Source organism: Mirounga angustirostris, unplaced genomic scaffold, assembly GCF_029215605.1.
Source record: "Mirounga angustirostris isolate CCGP_5_RB_7025 unplaced genomic scaffold, mMirAng1.0.hap1 SCAF_9, whole genome shotgun sequence".
NCBI classification, from domain to species: domain Eukaryota; kingdom Metazoa; phylum Chordata; class Mammalia; order Carnivora; family Phocidae; genus Mirounga; species Mirounga angustirostris.
In genome coordinates, this window is record NW_026991717.1 from 67,698,369 (window position 1) to 67,722,806 (window position 24,438).

The following is a 24,438-nucleotide window of genomic DNA, read 5'->3' on the forward strand; positions in this document are numbered from 1 at the left end:
TCCATTGTAGGTGTATGCCGCATTTTATTTATCCGTCAATCTGTCAGTGGACACTTAGGTTGTTTCCACCTATTGTTGGCGATTGTGAACAATGCTACAATGAACGTGAAAATGCACTATCTGTTTGAGATCCTGATTTCAGTTCTTTTGGATAAATACCCAAAAGTGGGATTTCTGAATCATATGGTACTCTATGTTTAATTTTTTCAGGAACCTCCATACAGTTCTCCATAGCAGCTACACCATTTTACATTCCCACCAACAGTGAAAAAAAGAGTTCCAATTTCTCTATATTCTCACCAACACTGTCAGCATGTTTTTAGTAACAGCCCACTTTTCTAAAGCCTATCCAACAATATTCAACTTAAGTTTTATAGAAACAGCTCTACCTTGTTTCACATCCATATTCCGTAGGATTATATAATACTTAATTGAAAATACATAATGTCAATAGGAATTGCAACTAGCATATTCAAGTTCAGAATAAAGACAACTGATAATTTGTAACTGTACAACTCAACTGGTAGAAGCAAAGTGGTGGGAATTCTGGAGAAGAGTTAGTAGCCCAAATTTTTCATCCTGCCCTGAGTATCAGTGAATGCATTTATAGAAAGAATAGAAAGGGCTACTTATGTGGAAATGAGTGAAGAGACCTTCTACTTCTTGAAATGAAAAGGTTGGACAAGGTGACCTGTGAGATCAAAATAGGTCTTTGTGGTGGACTAAGAATCACCAAAATGGATTAGAAATTCAAAGACATTATCAGGGTCTTATGTTTAAAGATCCATTGAAAGTGTTTTTTTTTTAAAAGATTTTATTTATTTATTTGACAGAGAGATACAGCGAGAGAGGGAACACAAGCAGGGAGAGTAGGAGAGGGAGAAGCAGGCTTCCCACTGAGCAGGGAGCCCAATGCGGGGCTCAATCCCAGGACCCTGGGATCATGACCTGAGCCAAAGGCAGATGCTAACCAACTGGGCCACCCAGGTGCCCGATCCCTTGAAAGTTTTAATTGAGTATACATACTTCACACCTTGCATATGGCCCCCTCCACAGATTTTCTTTGAAGATATAGAGGAATTGGTACAGGTTTTCTTCTAATTTAAGAAGTTCACCTCTATTTTAAAGCTGATGCTTCTAAAATGCACTGTGATTAGGGTGGGTGGCTAGACCAGGCATCCAGAGACGTGGATTCAGTTGCTAACTCTCTAACTGGTGAGCAAGGAGGACCTTAGAGGATTGAACAGATGTGGACTTTGGCTCTGTCCAATCTTACAGTTTTATACTTCCGTGATCTTTAATATGTTCTCCACGCAGACATTTTCATGTGAAAATTGTCATGTTACATGGCAGTAGCTACTACCTGAATGGCTCGTCACTATTTGCAACTCTACGTTCTAGGCAATAATCAGCCTGATGTTTTTTTGTGGGTTTTTTTTTTCCCCCACCAAAAACAACTCTAGTCCTTGTAGCTGCATACCAGGCTGCTCTGTCACCTAATGTCATAGTCATCCACAGTTAATTCCATATTGCTCTAGGCTCTGCTTCCGCGGTAATTTAAAGTATTTCTGTGCCCTCACTGATGTTTGGAAATATCACACTTCAGACACTGTACCCCAGTTTGTTGAGAATCCTGCTGCTGTCTCTTCCTCATACGTGACCAGTAGGCAGAATGGTGTTTTGATGAGCATCCCTTCAGTCCTGCTTTTTCTGGTTGTTTTCAAGGACTTTATAGTTACTACTCTTTTCTTGTCTCTTGATTTCCAGGTTGGATGACAGGTACCCCAGACGAAATTACTCCAAAAGGTAGATACAATGTCAGCAATTGTCCGTGGTTTCTATGCCTGTAAAATATTAGAGAGCACTATTTTTTTTTTTAGTTATGTTTTTGTGGATGGGTTTTACTGCCACATTAAAAGATGTGTTTCCTGCCAATTTCTCTACATATGTGTCTTCTCTTTCAGGTTGGTTCTATTATTCTTAATTAATTCCTAATCAAACCTAAAAGCAGAATTCCCTGGAAGTTTTCAGTTCCATATTTCCATACATAAACTGTCCATAGGATCTATGCTGGAGATTGCTAAGGGAGCTCAGTTGTTTTTAGTTATTGAAACTGCACGGTAAAATGCTGATACCACAAAGTGACCCACTGTCTTATGTACGTACCTTCAAGGATACACAAGTCCTAGGTCACTATTGCCATGACTTCCAACATTACCCACAATCTGTTGAGTTTGAAGAATTAACCCAAATTTTGAAATGCATGATCCAACTGATATAAACTGATGGGACCTAGATGAGTATGAAGATACTCAAAAATGTTTGCATTAAAGGAGACGTGTCAGGAAACCCATTTATGCTTCTTCCACAATGGCATATGGGTCAAGCAATTCAAAGGAATCAATCAACCTTAGTATATATGTGACTTTTTTAAGGTCAACATGGGCATAGATCAACCATAGTACATAGGTGACTTTTTAAGGTCAACTTCTTCTTACTTAATGATCCTCTTGACCTTGCCTTGTGAATTTTCATGAAATGGGTAAGTTTAACTCTTGCTTGTAGGTTTAGATCTGCTCCAGGTTTTGAAGCCAATACTATTACTTTTCAGAGGAAAGATTACGCGTTTATTTTAGTAGCCTAGAAGACTCAGAATATGCATTCCCTCTCTCCCAGTAATTACACTTCTAAGTTTCTTTTTTCTTTCTTTGAAAGATTTAGAGTAGCTTTCCTGGAACACTGTTAATGTCATTCTCTTAAAAGCATCTTGTCTATCAGACTTGGATGAATCTGTTGCAAAAACTAAACCCACACAAACACAGCAAATAAACACACTGTATCAGCTTTTCGAGTAATTTATGGAGTTGTAAGACTATGCAGATAAAAGTTTTTGATTGTTACATTTAGATCTGTTGCAGTTTGATTTATTGGAAATTCCATGAATTGGATTCTACAGTGTATCTTCACTTATCTGAAAAAAATATATATAAGGCTTTATTTAAAAAAAAAAAATCTCTCCTAGAAATTAGAACACATTCCTGGGACTATAAGTAGTACTTAGATGTGCAAAACACTGTTGGAGAAACAAATTCGTTAATATGAAATCACATTCTGAATGTCCAGGATAGATTGTAGAAGATATATAGATATATAGATATATATAGATAGATAGATATACTGTCCAACAGTGTTTTGCACATCTAAGTATTACTTATAGTCCCAGGAATGTATTCTAATTTCTAGCAGAGATTTTTTTTTTTTTTTTAAATAAAGCCTTGCTAATATTCACATTTATAGCCGCTTCAGCTTGGTTGATAATGCTGTTTCCTAAAAGATGGTTCATTTTAACAGTGCTTTTTAAGGAAGAAATCCTAGTTTAATAATCTGAGATTGTGTTTTTTTCTCACAGAACTCATGTGCATTTAGTTTGTATCATGATCAGTGTATCGATTTGGTCCATCCACAGCTTTCTTTGTTGGGCAACAGTCGTTGTAACGAACGTCAGATATGGCATGATATTTCAAGGAAGTTTAACTTGAGCAATTACTGATTTCATCCAGACTCCAGAGCCTCTGTTTGTCAAGAAGGTAATATTTTTTAAAGGATAAAATGCCTTTATAATCTATAATTATTTTCTTATCCCTTACATTCTTATGGTCTCCTGATTAGCCGGCACTTGGTGCTTAACTTTACATTTTCGCTCTGCAGGGTCCTTTTAGACATTATTGCAAAGACAAATCAAAAATCAAAGTGAATTCTTAGGATTATACTTGAAGCCATAGAGGTGCACTTGCTGCCGCGGCAGCCAAACATTGTGCTGCGGAACTAGCTCCCAGCTTGGTGCCCAGTCCCTGCTGAGAAGGCAATGGAGGGGAACTGGCAGAGTTTTACTACATCTGCTCCCTGCTGCTAATGAGCTTGAACCTGTTTCATTCTTATTATGCTTACTGTTTAGATATTTTGCTTGCAAAAATTAATTCTTTTGCTGGGAGAACACATGAAAGAAGAGATGATTTGTAAAGCCGGGCTGTTTAAAAATTAAAAGGCATCAGCAAGGGAGATGAAAGGCTATAATGAGCGATATGGTTACTTAATATCAATTCAAGGGCAGAAGCTCAGGTGGTAAGGCTGGAGTTGTTTCTCAGCTTCAGTTCTTTGTGGGCGACAGCTTCCGGGAGGCACAGTCTCTGTTTTGCATTGGGCATCTGCACCAATATCCTCTATATTTATCAAAGAGACGTAACAGTATTTTTTCCTTTGAAAGCTTCCCTGGTTCTCTAAGAGGTGCCCAAGTTTTCGTGATGTGTAGCCTCTGAAAACAATCAGGTTTCAGCAGCTGCGTTTTATGATCACCAAGAACTAATATACTACCTATTCCCAACTGCTTATAACCTACTCCTGATCGCCTAAACAGGAGGAACAAGAAGAACTCAAAGAGTAAATAGGCCCTGAGATGATTCTTAATGAAATAATAATGATGCATTTGGGTAGCCATAGAATCTTGCTATTTAAATTACTTTCATACGTTCCTTTGTTCCTCACCTTAACTTTCGAAGATAATCATACAGGTATTGTCCATTTCATAGATGTGAGAATGGAAATTTGCAAATGCATGTCATTATCATAACCGGATGAAAACTGTCCATGGGTCAATATAAATCAGTGCACATCCTATTGATGGGGAATGGGATCCTCATCTGTAGATTTGCAGAATCATCCTCACCACTCTCATTGTCGTCTTTGTCAGGATAATAAGCCCACAAAGCTATTGACTTCTTGAATAAGAGCCAAATGTATTAGATTTTCAGCCAAAATTGCACGTTACTTTTGGTAATGATATTGTTTGAAACTTTCTGCAAAGAAAAGCAGGTTACTCTACTATAGCAATTCTCAAGCTTTTTACTCTTGAAATTGAGAAAAAAAAATGTTTGCAGATGTCCAGTTTTGGGTCTGCATTATTTTTAGTATAACATTACTTGAACCTATGAAACTACCCACGAACTCCTTTACCTATGGTTTTTATCAATTATACAACCAAAACAAATGTAAAGGTTAAATAAAAATAAACCTACAAAGCCAATACAACTATAATTGAAAGCATCACTTTATTGTGACACATAACTGTAAATTCAGTCACAAGTATATACATCTTTATTTAGAAGAGAGTCGTTTTAATAATCCTAATGTTGATTAACAAATATTATGAAATAAAAATATCCTATATCTTATTATATATTTACTTCTTTGCATTGCTAATGAGCTACTACAAAATAATACTTGAGAAGTAGGACTCGTGTAATCTGTCTCCTAAACAAATAAATTCTGGCTCCTAGGGTATGACTCCTTTTCTGGTTGGTGTAGCTATACTGCAATTTGACATGGATTCTCTCTATATGAACCATTGTAAAACCTTCTTTTGAGCAGAATGTCCTATCATTTGGCCTCTACTTGGCACAAGGGCATCATTTATACGTTAAGTCCATCTAAGTTCTCTCCCTGTTAGTGTAAGACAGTTAAAGTAGTACATTACTCCACTGCAATATAATTTCCTGATGTCAAATCATAATCTCAATTTATTACATAAGTTAAGAAACTCAAGTCTTACTCTATTAAAATATCTTCAATGGTGAATTTTTACTACAAAGCCAAGTTTTGTCTTTAGAGCTGACAAAAGACTCCGAGGGCAGTAATAGTGAATGCAAGATCAACTGCAGTATCTAGCGTCCAGGTTTGCAGGCGTTGGTGCCACATGAGTGCTCTAACCAGTGGGTGCACTACAGGATCACGGGCATCAACCCAATGTCTACATGCTCATAAATACCGGTGGCAGGACCCAAATCAAAGGTGATCATCTAAACAAATCTAAAAATGTTTTGTATTATTCTCATGATGACCTTGAGGTAGGAATTAGTGTTATCCCATTTTACAGAATAGGACACTAGGAATTAAATGCCTGCCCTAAGATCACACAGCCAATAAGTGGTGGAGCCAGGAGTCAACCCTAGTTGTCTGGCTAGTATCAGTGATCTCAATCACTGGAAGTGACAATTGGGAGAACAGTAAGGTCAACACAACTCCATTCATTAGTTGCTTAAATGCATATGCTTATTTTGCTAGATTCCCTTTTTCAATGGAAAATATATAGGAATGGAATTTTTAAAATTACTCTCATTGCCTATTTTATTGTAGGCACAAGTTATATATATATATTAAAATTTATTACTAAGATATTGATTTGAAAGGATAAAATTGTTTCAAGAAAAACTATAAGCAAATTGATTATTTGACTAATCAGGCATTATAAAACTCATTAAGCAAAAACATATATATTGTGTGTGTGTGTATTCTAAGACCAAGTGTCCTATTTCAGAAGGTAACCAGAAACTGAAAGGAGGCTCTGAGGTTTCTTATAATCATTGTAAATTAGAGGAGTTTCCTTTTGAATATATTTTAAAGTCTTCCTCACAACTACCACTTTTTAAATTCATTCATTCACTGACTCATTTATTCACTCATGTGACATCAATTTATTTATTTATTTTTTTTTTTAAAGATTTTTATTTATTTATTTGACAGAGAGAGAGACAGCGAGAGAGGAACACAAGCAGGGGGAGTGGGAGAGGGAGAATCAGAGAGGGAACACAAGCAGCAGGGAGTGGAGGGAGAAGCAGACTTCCCACCGAGCAGGGAGCCCCATGCGGCTCCATCCCAGGACCTGAGTCGAAGGCAGACACTTAATGACTAAACCACCCAGGCGCCCCTGACATCAATTTATTTTTTAAATAACTATTTTCTGATTATAATAGTAATATACATTACAATAATAATATAACAATTACAATAGCAATATACATTACATTCATTACAGAAATTTGGAAAATGTATTACAATATGAAGAAGGGGATGAAAATCCCCTTCTTCTCTCTCTACCAAAAGCTAAGGACTGGCTAATATTTTGGTACATTTCTTTTTAAAGAAATATCCCAGATGTGGTCAGGACCCTTAGGCAGCCTTGCTATTTGCCCCTGAGCAGAGTCAACACTTGGTCACCTCCCCTCAAAGCAAACCTACCTACCTTCACAGGTAAGAGGAAAAACAAGATTTTTCTGAAGTTTTCAAGAGGAGGCAAAGGCAAAGGATACAATACATATTGCATAGAAAAACTGAATAAAAAATCTCCATTAGACATCTGGGTTCTTTGCCAAGCTTCTAATTCCTATTAACTGCCAACTACCTCAACTCCTTGTGCATCACCAGCCCTGCTGCACAGGGCCGGCCCTGTCTTCGGCTCTGGCCTGTCTTCTCTCTGGGTCCTCACCTGGAGCTCTTCACTCAGTAAATAAAGGACCCATCCTAGCATCCTCTATCTTTATAAGCCAGCAGGGGTTTACAAGAAACATGTGGGGTTTTTTCCTTAGATAATTTTTTCCTGTCTCATTCAGTTATGTATGCATGTATATGTATGTATTTATATGCACACACATATTACATATGCACTTTATTAATATACCTACTAGTCTTTGAACTCTTTTTCTCCCACAAAATATATTTTATTTTCCCTTAAATGTTTAAAACACAGTTTTTCATAGTTGTGTAATATTTCATTATGTGATATACTATAATGTGTTTGACTAATAATCTCTTATTGGATATTTTGATTGTTAGCAGTTTTTGCTATTATATATAACACTATGGTAAACATCCTGTATAGCTCCAGTTATTTTCTTTGTGAACATCTCTAATTATTTTCTTAGAATAAATTTCTACACTTAGAATTTCAGGGTCAAGTTGAATGAACGTTTTGGAATTTGATATAAATTGCCCTTCAGGAAAGTGTTAGCATGAATACTCCATTGACCACTTCTTGGGTACCAGGCTCTATGCTAGCTGCTGAGGATTCAAAAATCTGTAAGATACTAAAGAGTTTATAGTTAGGTATTTGCTTTAATTAGATGGTAGGCCCTTGCTGCTTTCCCTATAAAGTATATTTAAATTCACAGTCACTGGTATGGTTGAGAAGTTGCTAGCTCTGACCTGAATTTATTTTTTAAATATATGTTACCAAAAGAAGAAAAAAAAGCCTTTCTAAGTTTTGAAGCCAACTAAAAACTTCCATGTAAAATATTTGTCAGCATATTAAACTGTTGGCATATTCATTAGTTCCCGTTTTACACCCAAAATGTGTTTTTTAAGAAAAAGATAATTGCTTCATATTTATGGATTGAAAGTTATTTTAATTTGGTCTTGAAGAGGAAACTGCTGTTTTGTTCATATAAATGTTATATATCAAAACCACCATTTCAAAACTTGATTACAAGTGAACGTCTGTTATACCCATGACTTTGAAGTCTCAGCAGAAAGCACTTAACACTTCTTTTCTCCTTCTGTCTGGCCGCAGTCAACATTTACAGGCCATTTTCAGAATTACCAGAATGTAAAGGATATGAGGTGGGGTGGATGGAAATGCATTAACCTTCTGGGAAAGGCTGAATGACAGTAATGTCCCAGATTAGTAGACTAGGAACCTAAGTTGGCAAATACAAATACATCCAACCCTATGAACAGAACATGAAGCCAAATAGCCCTCATCACCACCATCGTTAGGCATAGTCACATACTATATGTTGTTGTCTGTAATCGTGTGTCTTACAAATACAGGAGCTACTTTTACATTTCACATGTCACCTGAAGAACATTATGGCTTGAACTTGGTAGTTGAAACAGTCCACTGTTTGCAATTAAGGCTTCTAAACAATCCAAATGACAACAACCTTCTTAAAAGACCTTAAGACCATTGAATGACGTATGATAAAGGATTCTGAAAGGCTGGGGAAGGTGGATCGTGGCAATGATAGGCCTAGCAATGGCCAAGCTGGTAGATGCCCCTCCCCTTCCTTTATTTTCCATTTTAGATGACTAAGTGGTCCTCATTTCTCCAAAGGTGACAGCACTTCTCTTAGGCCTACATAGGAGACAGTTATTTTTAATATGCCTAAGACGCGTAGTGGTAAGAGTATGAATAAACTCAGATTAAATTTCAACAGCTCTATCACGATGATTATACACAATACCTGACATTTTGAAAGGGCTTACCAAACTAAAAAAAAAAAAAAAAGTGTGGGTGCTGTGTGTACAGTAGTTTACACATAAGGATTATCATTTGCTTTCTGGAAATGAACTCCATCTTGGCCTTAAATCCTTATATTTCTACACGGAGTTGAAATGCCAGTTGAAAGCATTCAGAAATTTAAAGTAACTGATTTAACAACCTCAGGCAAAGAGAACATGTCTGAAAGTTTGTCTCAATGTTTGACTTGACCTACAAGAGTTTCTCTGGGACTTATTTTCTAAACAGTACCCTGGCACCTTGGGCCAGTAAAATGGCCTTTAAGCTTGAATGAACAGGGTATTTTTTTTCCTCTAGTGCAAAGCTTCACTATTTCATCTTTTCAAACTCTTTTACTGCACTCAGTAAGGAATTATATTGACAAGGGTAGAATTTATCTCCTAGAGGAGAATACTATGCTTCTGTTAAGTGCTAATATAACATTTATGTGTTGGTGCCTTAATAACAGCCCCAGCTTACCTAATGAAAGTTGAAAGCAAACAGTACTCTCTGAGATTTTATTATGACTGAAGTGACTGCAATTTGAGGCAAATTATCCCTATTTTTGTTCCTATATCAAAAACAGAGATGCTAAAGCAATTGCTACATGTTTGGTATGGAATTAGGTTCCACTCTCATTAATCTACAAGGAAGAGCATTTTTCATGTAAACAGCTCACGAGGGTCAGAGAGAAGAGCTGTTTCTGTGAAAAATGCTTGTCAATAACTTTGTGAGTGAATTTTGAAATAAAGTGCCTGTAACCTGTCATTATTCCTTCCTCTTAAAGTCGAGAGTGAGTGGATGAAAATTGAGTATGTGAATTGAAAGCAGGTTGAGTGTTATGGCCTTATCGACTTCAGGTAAAATGACTGTTTTAACTTGTTATTATTTTTCCATTCAGAGGTCAGGCAATGTACAGTATTACCAACATAGACTGCAGTGTAAGCGAATTGGTATACAAAAAAGCTATTACCCACACTCACAAAGCAGAAGTCTAAGTCACTAATATCAAGTGGACTCGTGATCTCTACAAAAACGAAACAAGCAACTGTTTGGAAGAATAGCATAGGCATATAAATATAAAGCACCTAGAAGGCAGAAAATATAAACCTGTTTAAATAAAGGTGCATATGGGGCGCCTGGGTGGCTCAGTTGTTAAGCATCTGCCTTCGGCTCAGGTCATGATCCCGGGGTCCTGGGATCAAGCCCCGCATCGGCTCCCTGCTCTGCGGGAAGCCTGCTTCTCCCTCTCCCGCTCCCCCTGCTTGTGTTCCCTCTCTCGCTGTGTGTCTCTATGCCAAATAAATAAAATCTTTAAATAAATAAATAAATAAATAAATAAAGATGCATATGTTTAGAAGGTGCATATGAAGATAAGAAATATGCATGTTAGTGACCATTTTTAAAAATCACATATTAATCTTATTTGCTTTGCAAAGGAATTATGGGACCTGAATACTAAATGTTAGATACTCCAGCTCTACATGTCACCTTAAATTTTTTCCTGCCCAAGATCATCTTAAAAGTAATTAGCTTCTGATTTTTCAAGTCCATCCAATGTATTTTTTTTTTTTAAGATTTTATTTATGTGACAGAGAGAGACACAGCGAGAGAGGGAACACAAGCAGGGGGAGTGGGAGAGGGAGAAGCAGGCTTCCCGCCGAGCAGGGAGCCCGATGCGGGGCTCGACCCCAGAACCCTGGGATCATGACCTGAGCCGAAGGCAGATGCTTAACGACTGAGCCACCCAGGTGCCCCCCATCCAATGTATTCTTATCAAAAGCAAAACACTGCTGTGGTCTCTCTTTTCACTTTAGAAAAAGAAAACGAGGCTTCAAAACATCAAAAACCCTTTTCTTGTCTTCTAGATTTTTATTTCTAATTCTGAAGGACAGCTTAAGAGTTTAGTGTGGCTGCTTTAGGTTTGCAAGAAAAATATCTTTTCACCTCAGGCCCATTGGAAGCATATATTTAATACTATTGTTCAAACAGTTGATTCTTCTCTTTCAGAAGTCTAGTGTTTTTATCTTTGATATTGATTCTCATAGACTCCGTTATACACTCTGTTGGTCAGAAAATTAACAGTTTGGCCTAGATATTAAAAGAGGTTATAGGACTCTGGCTAAAAGCAAGTTAGGGGGAGAAAGGGTTATATATAATTTTGAAGACATGTTCCTATGTCTTTCATCAAATCCCCATGTCATGTAAAAAGGTTTGGGTTCTTTTACTTCCAAACAGTTATTTTGGCTTCAAAATAACTATAATGACCTAAGATAAAAGAAATATATTGGCATTTCTTTGCTTCACATTTGCTAGTCTGTCTTCAAACATTTACTGATTGGACACTGCCAATCATAATAATACAAAAACTTCAGGGGAGCCCTTCTTCATCTAGTGAGGAAGAAAATCAGGTAGATAGTGAGTTAAGTCACCATGCTAATTCTGGGAGAATGAAAGCTCCGTGGGGGCAAAGATCTTTATCTGTTTGTGATCATCAACACCGCCTACCTCTGAAACTACTACCGGGCATACAGGGGACACCTGACAGATATTTGTTGGATGTTGAATGTATGTAATTGGGGCACCCACAGTGCATTTAAGAGACTGCGGGAAATCCAGGGAAGACTTTCCCAGCGAAAGATAGGTCTAAACTCAGGAACAATGAAGCCAGACAGAGTTGGGACAAGTCCTTCTGTATCAAGGGAGTGGACAGTACCAAAAATGAAGTTGGAATCGAGAGTTGGATGAACAGCTCTTAATTGTCCATGGCCCCATCTATGAGTGAGGGGTGGGCATGTACAGTTGAGTGAGATAAATAGAGACCAGATCCTGAAGGGCCTTGAAAGCCACACTAAGGAACTTGAATGTTAGATCAAAAACCACTGAGTGATATTAAGCATGCAGGGGCTTAAAAAAAAAATAAGGCAGATATATTTTAGAAAAAATTACATTGGCTGAAGTGTGGCAGATGGATTGAAGAAGACTGGGAACAGGTAGGGAGACGCATTAGGAGGCTTCACAGAAATATAAGCAACATAAATGACAGTGGCCTAAATTAAGGTAAACGTAAAGAGACAGAATGATTGGACATATTTAAGTGCTTTTAAGGGGCTGGAGATGACAAGACTCAGTGGCTGCTTGGAATGAGATTGGGAGAGGCTGCTAAGGAAGACGGAGAGACAAGGACGAGCGGCAGTTCTCCAGCCTTGGGAACTGAGTGGACAGATACCATTTCCCAAAATGAGGAAGAGGTGTTGGGTAGGGAAAGGGGCTGGTTTATTTTTGGCTATGCTGAGTTGTTTAAAGCATCATGTCGTCAGAGCCCAGGATGTTTTCCTGTCCCCTCCTTCTTGTAGTCTCAGCCTCGATTTACACAAATCCATTACAAATGCATGAAACACATCCAAGTACCTATCATAGTAGTTATGAGCATACTTTTCTTACATACACAACAAATTGCATTTTTCAATATAAAAATATTCTTCTTTCCTCATAAAAGTCTTTATGAAATGTAAAGGTATACAAAAAGCAAACTGTTTCTAAGAGTTAAGTTATTGTCATGACCCTGAATTGTGACTAGTCAGTGAAAAGCATGACACCACACACTAAGTCACCACAGATGATATGCTGTGCCCTTATGAGTTAAGTATGAGTATATCTGCACAGATAAATACACTTCAGTATTTTTGCATTTACAGTTGGATGACATACTAAAGGAATATGTTGAATTGAATGTATAAGCCCACACTTGTTTTTAAATGTAATATAATTTTTTTCTCTTTTTTCTCTTGGTTCTGCCAAACACATTAAAGTGAAGATACAAAAGCTATTCAGAATGCAAACATACATAATAAGGCTTATAATTTATATTGGTGATTATGGGCAACACCTATTAATTAATTAATTAGTCAAGAGCTAGTAAACTGAAACACCTTGTATATCCTCTGTATTTTAATCTATTCCCATTTCTTACATATTTATTTAATTTGCTAAAAATTTACTTAGGTGTGTATACAGACACCTAATAAGGTTTCTGAAATACTAGCAGATCCAGTCCAACATCAACATCCTGCTTGTTTTCTTCTACTCCAGGAAGAACACGAGTGTCATGGCAATGCCGATGACACGGGTCATATCCTGGTGGTCGTGGTAACTCTCCATCTTCCCAGAGAGGCTGTGACTGAGTGGCACAGTTTGCATTATTGCAGGGGCCAGCGAACTACTTAGAAGGAAGCACTCTACTTTGAGTGAAGATATTTGAGGGCTTTCAAGTTGAATGTGAAGCTGTGGCACCCAGTTCTGCATCCAGGACACCGAAGTCCATTTCCTTAAAATGGACATCACCTTCTACTTCCTCACCTGATTTAAACAGGATTTTAGAAGACCCGATGACTGTGTTTCCACAAGCAAGAAGACTCTGAAGACAGCCAAGCCGCACCACTGCGTTTTAGAAGATTCTACAAAAAGACAGCCTTCATGACGAAGTACCAGAGGCAGGTAAGAGAGCTAATAGAAAGCTGAAAGGAAGTACACACTGTGGGATCCCATCATCGATGGCTGTCAGAGAGCGAGGGAGAAGGACCTGAGCAGTGTGGGAGGCTTGGCCCCCAGTCCAGTCAGTGAGAGAGTGGGGGGTGGGAGTCCACGATTTCCTCTGCTCATCTCACTTCTCTTACACCTTTCATGTGAACCCTTCACTACCCAGTAAGTGATTAAAGTGTTTAAAGGAATTTACTCTTTTCGACTCTATAACCCTCTATTGTATTCCAAACCATGTTGTATACATGATATACAGACATATTAGTGCAGAGGTTTGTGTACACAGTGCCATGAACACTGCACTTTAGAGATGACTTTACAGTGTGTAGATCAACCCAAAGTAAATCTGACTCCACGGTACACACACATAGCAGAGAGCCAAAATCTCACCCCCAAACCAGCTCTGACTCAAACGGGAGCTCGACTCCTCATGTTCCCAAAGCATTTTACTAAAAGGGCTTTGACCCAGCCTCCCAAGAGAGAAATGCAGCAATGCACACGTGGTATCTTTCACTTCGTGGCTGGCTACCAATGCAAGGGGGTTGAACCAAAAGGCACATTTCATTCTCCTGAAGCAAGTCATGCGCGAGAGTCCAAACTCAAAGCCTAGCAACTGGCTCGTTTCCAGTTTCCCGCAACGGGGAGGTCTCAGTCTTTCCAGGCAGATGGAAGTTTTGGTTTTCATTGGACCAGCCTCATGTAAATAAGACTGACTGAATTTGATTCAGAACAATCAATCCCAATTTGATGTACTATTCCTTTATCGTATTAGCCTAAATTGTGTACAAAGCCTCTCGGTGGGTTTTAAAACGCAGCAGTACCTCGGGCCCTGCTATAGGTGTATTTTAATTCAATATTTGCAAATTGAATTGTGCTTTGAACATTTTATGGAAGTGAGCTTTTAAAATGCATCATTTCCTATATCAGATATTTCTAAAGTAAAGTGAATAACTACCTGCTCATTTATCTTTTGTTTAAATACAAATTTTAATACACTGGATCTGTCTAAAGCCAGAACCTTTCCGTAGCTCACTTCTTCTCTTTGGGTCTGTTGGTGATTGGTTTTTTTGCAGACTAAACAGAATTATGCCAACCCTGTGGTGCTATTTTCTTTATGCAGCGGGGAAGACAGCAAGTCACAGGTGGTGCTGGTCACCATCCCATGACTGGTCCCCTGGTCCCTGAGTGAATAGTTAGGTATAGAATCCTTGTTATCTGAGTTCTGGTTTAATGTCCTTTTCACTGTTACAGTGTCTGCACAAGAAGAAAAGGAAAATAGGTATATGGAAAATAGAGAAGTGGCTACTTTTACACATGTCAGTAGGAGGCCTATCCATTGGCTTTGAAATTGGCTCATAAAGGGAAAAACAGAGACTGTACTAATAAACTCAGTGCCTGATGAGCATAACTAAATCTTTTTGCAGCCTTGGGATTTTTCTATATTTTAATCCTTTGTGAAATAAAATACACCATAATGGCCATAACATACCACCTTGTGACAACCTTACTTTTGAGAAAAAACTACGTATGTCTTTATAAAAATAATTCTGGAATATCTCTTTGTACCTGTATATTCGTATTAAAGGTCAGGGTCTATACGTTCACATTTTTATGAATATGAATATGAAATATTAATTGATCTGTATTCATTTAATGATGTAAAAGATGATGCTCTAAGATCCCCACTTTTTTCCCCACTTAACCTGAAGCAATACTAGAAGGAAATTCGACATGACATTCTTTAGTATATTTAAAACATAAAATAAAGAAGGCAATGAAAATGTAGCAAAGAATAAACTCCTTTCATTTAGGAAGGAAGGAATAAACATAGAGCCTGACAGAATCTGGTGGTTGTTCTACGAGGACTAGTTTTAGGAAAAAAAAAATCAACCTGGGGGCGCCTGGGTGGCTCAGTTGGTTAAGCGACTGCCTTCAGCTCAGGTCATGATCCTGGAGTCCCGGGATCGAGTCCCGCATCGGGCTCCCTGCTCAGCAGGGAGTCTGCTTCTCCTCTGACCCTCCCCCCACTCATGTGCTCTCTCTCTCTCTCTCTCAAATAAATAAATCTTTAAAAAAAAAATCAACCTGGTAAAATGTATTTACTTTTTGCAGCATGCCTACTTGATTGCTAACATTCCACAATTTCATGATATTCTTTGAATAAATTATACTCATTCTGTTTGAAAAATAAATGTAACATGTATTTAAATAGTGCAGTTTTGTGAGGGAGAAGAACCGTGCCCATGTGTGTTAAGTTAATGGCACTGGGTGCAGAATAAGTCATCATGGTTTTTATTTATTCATTCATCCTTAGATCCTTTTAAAAGTCTCTCAGGCCCTAATGACCATCATCATTATCATCAGTAAAAACTGCTTTCTGGTGAAAAAGCAATAGGCATTAAATTTAGAGGCAGCATTAAATTATCAGTAAAGAGGACCTGAAATAGTACTACATGCACATTCCTGGACACAGATGCCAGAAGTTCATATAGTGCCAGTTAGGTGATCTTCTTCATGAAGTTTGTGACTGAGATGTACTCTTCCCCTTTACAAGGCAACATCATTTAGCTCAGGAGAAAATAAAGTATAGGCCAGTGTTCACGCTCTGGTATTAAACATTGAAAGTCAAAGATATCAGTCAGAAGAAGGTTCTCAATTATAAATAAAATTTTAAGAATTATCAGTATCAAACCTTTATTCCAAGGGACGTGTGGGTGGCTCCGTGGTTAAGCGTCTGCCTCCGGCTCAGGTCATGATCCCAGGGTCCTGGGATTGAGCCCCACGTCGGGCTCCCTGCTCGGCGGGGAGTCTGCTTCTCCCTCTGCGTGACGCTTCCCCGGCTTGTGCGCTCTCTCTCTCTCTCTCTCTCTCTGACTCTGACAAATAAATAAAAAAAATATTTTTTTAAAAAACTTTATTCCAAGCATTTCTCTTACCTCAGAATTCCTTGCAGGTAAAAAATAAAGACTGTCCAGTGAGTGGAAAAAATATCAGTGAGAAATGCTTTGAAGTTAACCCTATGAAATCCTGTCTCCTAGCTATTTTATAAATATCCCATTATCACTCAGCAAACACAGCAGAGGCTTTAACTTCTCTGCATCACCTCCAGGAACAGAATTAGAACTAGCTTCGCAAGGCCAAGTTCCACCCCTCTGGGAATAAACGTAGTGTGGCAGCTGGAAGTACGAGAGAGGTAGTACCTTGTGACCCATTCGAAGGGTCCGTACACCTGGTGGTTCCCATCTCCTTCCCTGAGCCACGGTTCCCTTACAGTCTGGACAGTTGGTACAGTTGGGGAGTTACCAGGAAGCAAGCAGAACAGGCAAGGTGACTTGCTTTCTCTGGGGAAACACTGTCGGTTAGTGCAAAGTGTTCAGAATCCTTGTCTGCCACAAATGATCCATTCCCTTAAACTCTCACAGCTTAGGAGCCACCAGATTTCTGATTTTGAAGCCATTGGTCAGGTATTCGAACTTCTTGCTTTGTAAAAACAAGAACAACAGTCATAAAATCCCATTGTAGAACAGAAGGAGTACCATAAAATGTAGCTTTAAGAGCAGGCTGCTGTTGACAAACTTCCCAATTCTGTGAATGGGGTTCTTTTTTAATGTGGTCAGACTTCTCTTTCTCAAGAATGACCTCTGTTTTTTTAGAACAACTGGCAATTTCTTCAAAGCTTCAGTGTCCTTTTCTGTAAAAGGGAAATGCTAACTAGCCTTGTCCACATAGAGGGTGCCGCTGGTGCTCATTCGAGACAATGTATGTGAAAGTCCTTTTGTTCATTGTCAAGTATTGTACCAACGCAAGGTGTTGCTCTTGGGTTTGCTGTTATTCTTCTGAGGCCCCTAGTGGCTTTAAAAAGGGGAGCAGTGAGGCCTCATCTCTATCACACCCTGTAATAAATAGACTTTTGTTTGCCCCACAATTTAAAAGCCAAGTTTAAAGATATGTCTAGTTTTGGTGTTGATCTTTATAAATAGATTTCCCTAAGGCAGGCATAGACCAAAATAGGAAGGGAATTCACTTCTATGGTCACTCTTCACTCTTCCGCCTCCTTAGTACTTCTAAAACAACAGAAAACATTTTTTTCCCTGATCAGAATCTCCCTTCTATTGCCTTTTGCAAAATGCTTATTTCCCTTGAGTTCCTCTTCCCTGATGCTTGAGTGACAGGATTTTCAACCTGCAGGATGCTCCCTCCCTTCACAGAGCAGGTTGACCAGTTCCTCCTACAGCTGGCAGACTTGTGATGAGGTCCCCTTAGGAAAAAGAGTTCTACATCTTGACACTTTTCAATATTCTTTTTGTTGTGATTCTTAGCAACAGAATCTAAGCAGTACTTTTTTTTTTTTAACAACTGTGAACAAGGTGTAGGTGGGGTTTCTTTCTGCATTCTTCTCTTGCACTGCGGCATTTTCATCATCTTGTGTGTGTGTGTGTGTGTTTGGTTGGTTGGGGTTCTTTTGGTACTAACCCCCAGGAATGAACCATTGTCATGTTTCTAACTCTTATAAAATGGTAATGGAGGCCGAAGTGAGATGTTGTATTTCTGAGATTAATGGTTTTGAACTGGAAAGATCGTTCTTAATTATTGGTTTCCAAAGTGAAATAATGCTCTGCATTTTTATCAATTTTAGCATGTATATTAAGAAGCCCAGTATATAGAAGTTCTCATAATGATGTTTTGATAATAATCTGATTGTTTTTGTTACTACAAGACTGCAAATTATTTGAGATGAGACGTATAATAGTTGAACTTTGTAGACACAGAGTTGTACTGATCTGTGGGGGAGTTTCTGGACAATTCAAAGCTTTCCAAATCTTGTATACTCTACAGAGTTCTGAAGTGAAGTTGCAGTCCTGAGATTTAGGTTGTTCAGAATTATAGACTAAGATTAGCTAGCTAAGTAGACTCAGGTCTTCTAATTACTGATCACAGTGACTTAACTAGACATGTTTAAGCTAATTAAAGGTTTAAGCACTGTTTGTAGTTAAAATAACTTCTGGGCTCTGCATTTGCTCTGTTTCACTGTTCAGGAGCAAAAGCTTCTACTCCTCAAAACAGACTAAGTTGAGTGCTGGCAAATGCAATTTCACAACATCTACCAGTATATTTACACAGAACGGTAATTAATTATGTAGAAGAATTTGAGCTTCAATGTCTGTAGTTATGAAGCTTGGAATGATAAAAATCAGGAAGTCTTTATTGTTACTGATATACTTGAAGGCAAGTATCCTGCCCCCCTTGGCAAACTTTTATATGCTTTTTTTTTTAATCCTTTTTCGTAAAATTAATTTTAGTTTCCTACAAGTAAATTAAAGGGTGTTTTCTGCCAGAGTGACCATATAATATGAGGCATTATTTCAGCTGCACAAAACTGAGAATTCAATTTTATAAATATTTATTGAGGTACAAAGATTCGTAAGACAAAATCCCTGCCCACTAACAGTATGTCTTAGAATAACGAGGGGTATGTAATGAAGGGGTTAGACTGAGGGCTCAAGTCAGTTTCTGTGGCTTTATTTGGGTGATCCTAATAATCCTAAATATTGATCCGGAAGAAGGCCTGTAGTGCATTTCTGTATCACCCATTCTTTTACCCATAGTTGGGATAGACCCCACTTAGGAGAAAATCTTATGTATGTAAACTTACCAAACAGGTAAATTGGTGGAAAGGGATAGACTTATTCCACCATAATGGGGAGGGGGAACAGGCTCTTTTCTAAAATATTCATTGTTAAGGTCATTTAAATAGCAAATGCCTATAGTGACACTACCATAGAATTAATTTTGCAACAATTCAATTCAATTCAGTTTTCCAAAAGTGATAGCCCATAGACCAAAGCCTAGGATGGTGATGGCTACAGAGTGAACATTTTGTAATAAGAGAACACCTTTCAAAGGTTGACATATTTGGTTGACATTATTAGCTGTTAAACTGACAATACACTTGATCGCCTCAGCCAGGGCCAAAGGATGGATGAGAGGCACAGGGTGAAAATACGGCATATGACCCTTCTAAAATTTGGCTTTTCTCCCTGCCCACAAAAATACTACATTATGATTGAAAACAGAATACAGGCAATGAACCATTTTTACACCAAACTGTTAATTTAAGATGAATACGTGAAAAAAAAAACAAAAAACTGGGAAACAGTTGCTGACGGCATAGAGGAGGAAATTTCACTGCTGATTCTTACAGTTTTTTGTTAAGAAAGCAATGATTTTGCCAAGTTTCAGAGTTCGGGCATCAGAGCTCTGCTGCTGTTCCAAAAAACAAAAATAAATAATAACTAGTTAAATTAGTGTTTGGGGAAATGAATTAGATTGTAATGTATGCAAGCAATTAAGCAACACTGAACCTGATTCACTGTGATGTCGAAAATGGCATTTTAAAAAATGAAAGTAGCTAAATTTGGCCCTGATAAAATATATAGCAGCAATGGGTTAGGAATTTTGCAGTTTTGCCCAAAGAGTCCAATCAAACAACCCATATATTAGGTGGCTGTTAACATGCTGGCAGCTGAATTTTTTACATCCGTTTCCAAGGTTGCACAGTAATTACATCTACTGTGAGTCATTTTTGCAGCATATTTTATAAAACTTTTACAGGTTTGCCGGGAAGGGATTATTCAAAGTCACCTTTTATAGATTCCGCCGTGAATATTAGACAGTTCTTTGAAAATGTTAGTGTTTACCACTTACATTGCTTCTGGTTTAAGCGTAGTTGGCATTTGAGGGTTTAGTATAGTATATGAGTGGAGCTTCCTTTTCTGTGTAGACCTTCTGTTCCCTAGCATTGCTAGTTTATGTTCCCGCTGAGCTGCTGCCAGAACAAAATAAATCCAGTTGCCTTTTGCTGCTCAAGGCCAACCTAGCAACCGTGGAAAAAAATTAGGCGTTCTGAGCATTTGTCCTAGGATGTCATTGGCGGGTGGTGATGCGCAGTTTCAGGACCATTATGGTCCACAAAGGGTTTGCTCATTTGAATGGCTGACTAATTTAGATTTAATATTTTGGTGCTTGCTCCTTATCCTTATTCCCAATTATATCCAGCCAGTGCCCAGAGATGTATTTAAGACCGTGATTGGATAAACTGCTTAGCATAACTTTTAGATCCATGGCTTATTAAATCAAATGTGCTTTAGTTGATTCTCTTTGCATCAGGACATTTTCACACCTGAGTGGAAAGTCCTGGCTGTTTCTTCCAATTAATATTTTAAACCTATCTTATCATTTGATTTCAGGGATGGCGTTATATTCATTCTAGAATGTAAAGGCCTGTTAAGAAATAGGATGAAGTTTTACAATTTGGGGATGCTGCATGAGCTTATGGAGGGGTGATGTCCGTGTTGGAATTGAGGATGGAGGAAGAAGATAAATGGCAGTAAAGCTGGAGTCCTCTGGAAAGCTAAAAGGCAAGGGAAAGGGAGCAGACCGGTCTTCTCTGCTGGAGTCATTACCAGCCTCAGCACCGTCTTCAAGAAAGCCCAAATGTGATATGCTAACTATCATTCCAAAAGCACAGAGGTAGAGAGGATTATGGTCGGCACAGTAGAACCGACTCCTTTCACTCTGCTGCTCACTCAAGGATCCAAAAAAGCACATGTAATTTTGTTTTCTCTGCTTACTTAACTTCATCACCATTGTTATCAGCATGGTTGTAAGCTCGGCTGATACCTCCACGTTTGCCACTTTGAAATCTTGATTTAGAGAGAACTAGCCCTGACTGTTGTGCTATTTGCTTAGGGTTGGGTTTGTTTTTTCCCCTTCTCCTCATTCAAAGAACACATTATTAAAAACAGATTTCAGACCTTACAATTTATAAACAGCAATTCCTGTATCTTTGGACAAACATTTAAAAACTTTATTCATTCAACACATATATATTGAGTATCTGTTCTTTAGTTGAGGTTCTTCTGGGCATTGGGGATCCAGTGGTAACCAAGACAAAGATCTTGGAGCTTACGTTCTGATGGAAGAGAAAGTTGATAAAGCAATAAATTAAGATAAGTGCAATAAAGATAAATAGAGCAGGGCAAGGGAGAAAGACAGGGTAGTGGCTATTTTATTTTATTTTATTGGTTTTTAAATTAATTTTTATTTTAGAAGTAAAATATGTGCATTCACTGGGATATTGGGACAACTACACTGAACATTCTACCTTCTAACCTCTGTTTTCACATACCATTTCATGAACATTTCCCCAGGACATGAACTATTCTACAGCTTCTTTTTTAATGGGTTGGATGCATAGAGTTCCATCGTATGCATATAGCAAAGTGCATTTAACCAAATCTTTACTCTTGGAAAATTAGGTCAGTCCTAATTTTTTGTTATTGTTGTAAAGAATGATATGGTGAATATCCTTATGTGTAAATTTGTGCACCTATCTGGTTCTTTTCTTTTTTTTTTTAAAGATTTTATTTATTTACTTGAGAGAGAGAATGAGAGAGAGAGAGAGAGAGCACATGAGAGGGGGGAGGGTCACAGGGAGAAGCAGACTCCCTGCTCAGCAGGATGTGGGACTCGATCCCGGGACTCCAGGATCATGACCTGAGCCGAAGGCAGTTGCTTAACCAGCTGAGCCACCCAGGCACCCTATCTGGTTATTTTCTTATAAATTTCTCAAAATGGAATGTCTTGGTCAAAGGATGAAAACCATTTAAAGAATTTTCATACATACTGATAAATTTCCATTCTAATTACGTACTCTCTCCAGCTGTGAATGAGAGTGCCTGATTCCCTGACTTGAACAATGCTATTATTTTTTCAAAATTCTTTGCCAATTTGATAGGCAAGAAATGGTATCTTATTTTAAATTTTTGAATTTTTCTGATTAATAGGGAGGATAAACACGTTCTCCGAGGTGTATTTGTCATTTTCCCCTCTTTTTTACAATTTGCTTTTCCATGTAGGAATTTAATGTAAGTTCCATAAAGTTAGGCAACTTTTTTGGTATGTTCTGTTTACTGCTATATCCTTAGCACCCAGCTGGAACACCAGGAGGATTTTACTCGCATTTTTTTGAATGAGTATATTTTCTAACTGGGTGTTAATCATTTAAAACATTTGATTTGCAAAATATGCAAATGAAATGATATGAATTCTTCATCTGGCAAATAAATTACCTAACTTGGGCAATGGCTATTTTAGATACAATGCTCAAGAGAAACTTTTGCGAAGAGGTGCCATTTGAACAAAGACCTGGATAAAGTGAGGAAGTGAACACTGCAATGTTCTGGGAGAAGAGTGTTTCAGAAGGAACGACTGCTACAAAGTCCCCAAGGTAAGACCAAGATCGGCATATTTAGAAGCAGCAAAGATAGCCAGAGCAAAATAAATAAACACGAAATTGGACGGGAAATAGGGTGGAGATACAAACAGTGGCTGGATTATGGAGGACCTTGAGGTCACACTTAGGTCATTAGACTTCATTCTGAATGTCCTGGAGTACCACAGAAGTTTCAAGGCAGAGGAAGTGACATTTTCTGACTTTTCTTTCTAAAAGGTATCTCTGGCTGCTGGATGGAGGATATTGGGTTGAAGCTGGGGATGGGGATATGGAAGAGTGAAAACAGGAAGATGCATTAGAAAACTTTGCAAAATATATATGAGAAATATAAATATCTTGGGCAAAGCTGCTAGCGGTTGACATGGTGAGAAGTGTCAAGATTCAGGATACATTTTGAAGGAAGAAAGACCTGATAGGATTGGTTGGTGAATTTGGATGAGAAATGTAGGGAAAGAAAGAGTCAAGGATGCTCTTGGCTCTCAGTCTGAGCAAGTGGATACATACTAATGCTATATATCAAATGGGGTAGCCTGGGGAGGAGCAGGTTGGAAGGCAAACCTGTATTAATCAGCTCAGGTTGCCATAACAAAATACTAAGACTGGGCTTAAACTTAACAAAACTTCTAGAGGCTGGGAAGTCTAAGATCAAAGTGCCAACTGATTCCGTTTCTGGAGACAGTCCTCTTCCTGGCTCAGAGATGGCTGTCTTCTCGCTGTGTCCTCACATGGTGGAGAGAGAAGACAAGCATTCTAGTGTCTCTTAAAAGGGCACTAATGCCATCAGACCAGGGCCCCACCCTCATGGTGTCATCTAACCATAGTTACCTCCAAAAAGGCCTTCTCCAAACATTATCGGACTGGGGTTTAGGGGTTCAGTGTATTAATTTCATGGGGAGGGATGTAAGCATTTAATCCCCAAAAAGGAGGTATGGTTTTGGCCATTTTTCTGCTTTTCTTTACTGCAGATGTAGACATCTCTATCAATCATCCAAGTGATGATGAGCAGACAGACACATGAGTGTAGACCTCAGGGAGGGTTTGAAGACAGAGATAAAAATTGGGAAGGCATCCAGCATTTAGATTTTAAATCACAAAAGAGATGAAAACACCTAGAGAGTTGAAGGCAAAGAAAAAATGTTAAGGACTGGGACTTCCTTTAGAAATGAAAAAATTGTCAGATTCAGCAAAGGACTCTAAGAAGGAGAGGTCTCTGAGGTACCAGCAATGCTAACGGAACACAGTATCTCAGAAACCAAAGAAAGAACATGTTTCAAGAAAGGGAGACAGCTTAACTGTGTCAAATTCTGTTGGTTAGTCAAGTAAGATGAAAATGAAGAACCAACCATTGGGTTTAGCTGGATGGAGAATTCTAGGGATCCCAACAAGAATGGCTTCTGTGGAGCAATGGAGAAAACAGAGTGAATGGAGTGGGTTAGGGATGAAAGGAAGTGAAGAGGTGGATATGGAAAGTGTAGACGTAGAGCCTTTTGAAGGTTTT

At 38.3% G+C, this 24,438-nt stretch overlaps 1 long non-coding RNA gene across 2 annotated transcripts; it reads left to right on the forward strand.

Moving 5' to 3' along the window:
• Window positions 1-1,701: 1,701 nt before the first annotated feature.
• LOC135361475 (uncharacterized) lies at window positions 1,702-23,134 on the forward strand. Of its 2 annotated transcripts, XR_010404757.1 has the most exons (4): window positions 1,702-1,806; window positions 3,410-3,587; window positions 13,199-13,603; window positions 22,802-23,134. It is a non-coding gene; the product is annotated as an uncharacterized LOC135361475 (long non-coding RNA). The 2 variants fall into 2 exon arrangements; XR_010404756.1 differs by lacking the exon at window positions 1,702-1,806 and having other exon boundaries at window positions 3,273-3,587.
• The last annotated feature ends 1,304 nt before the right edge of the window (window positions 23,135-24,438 follow it).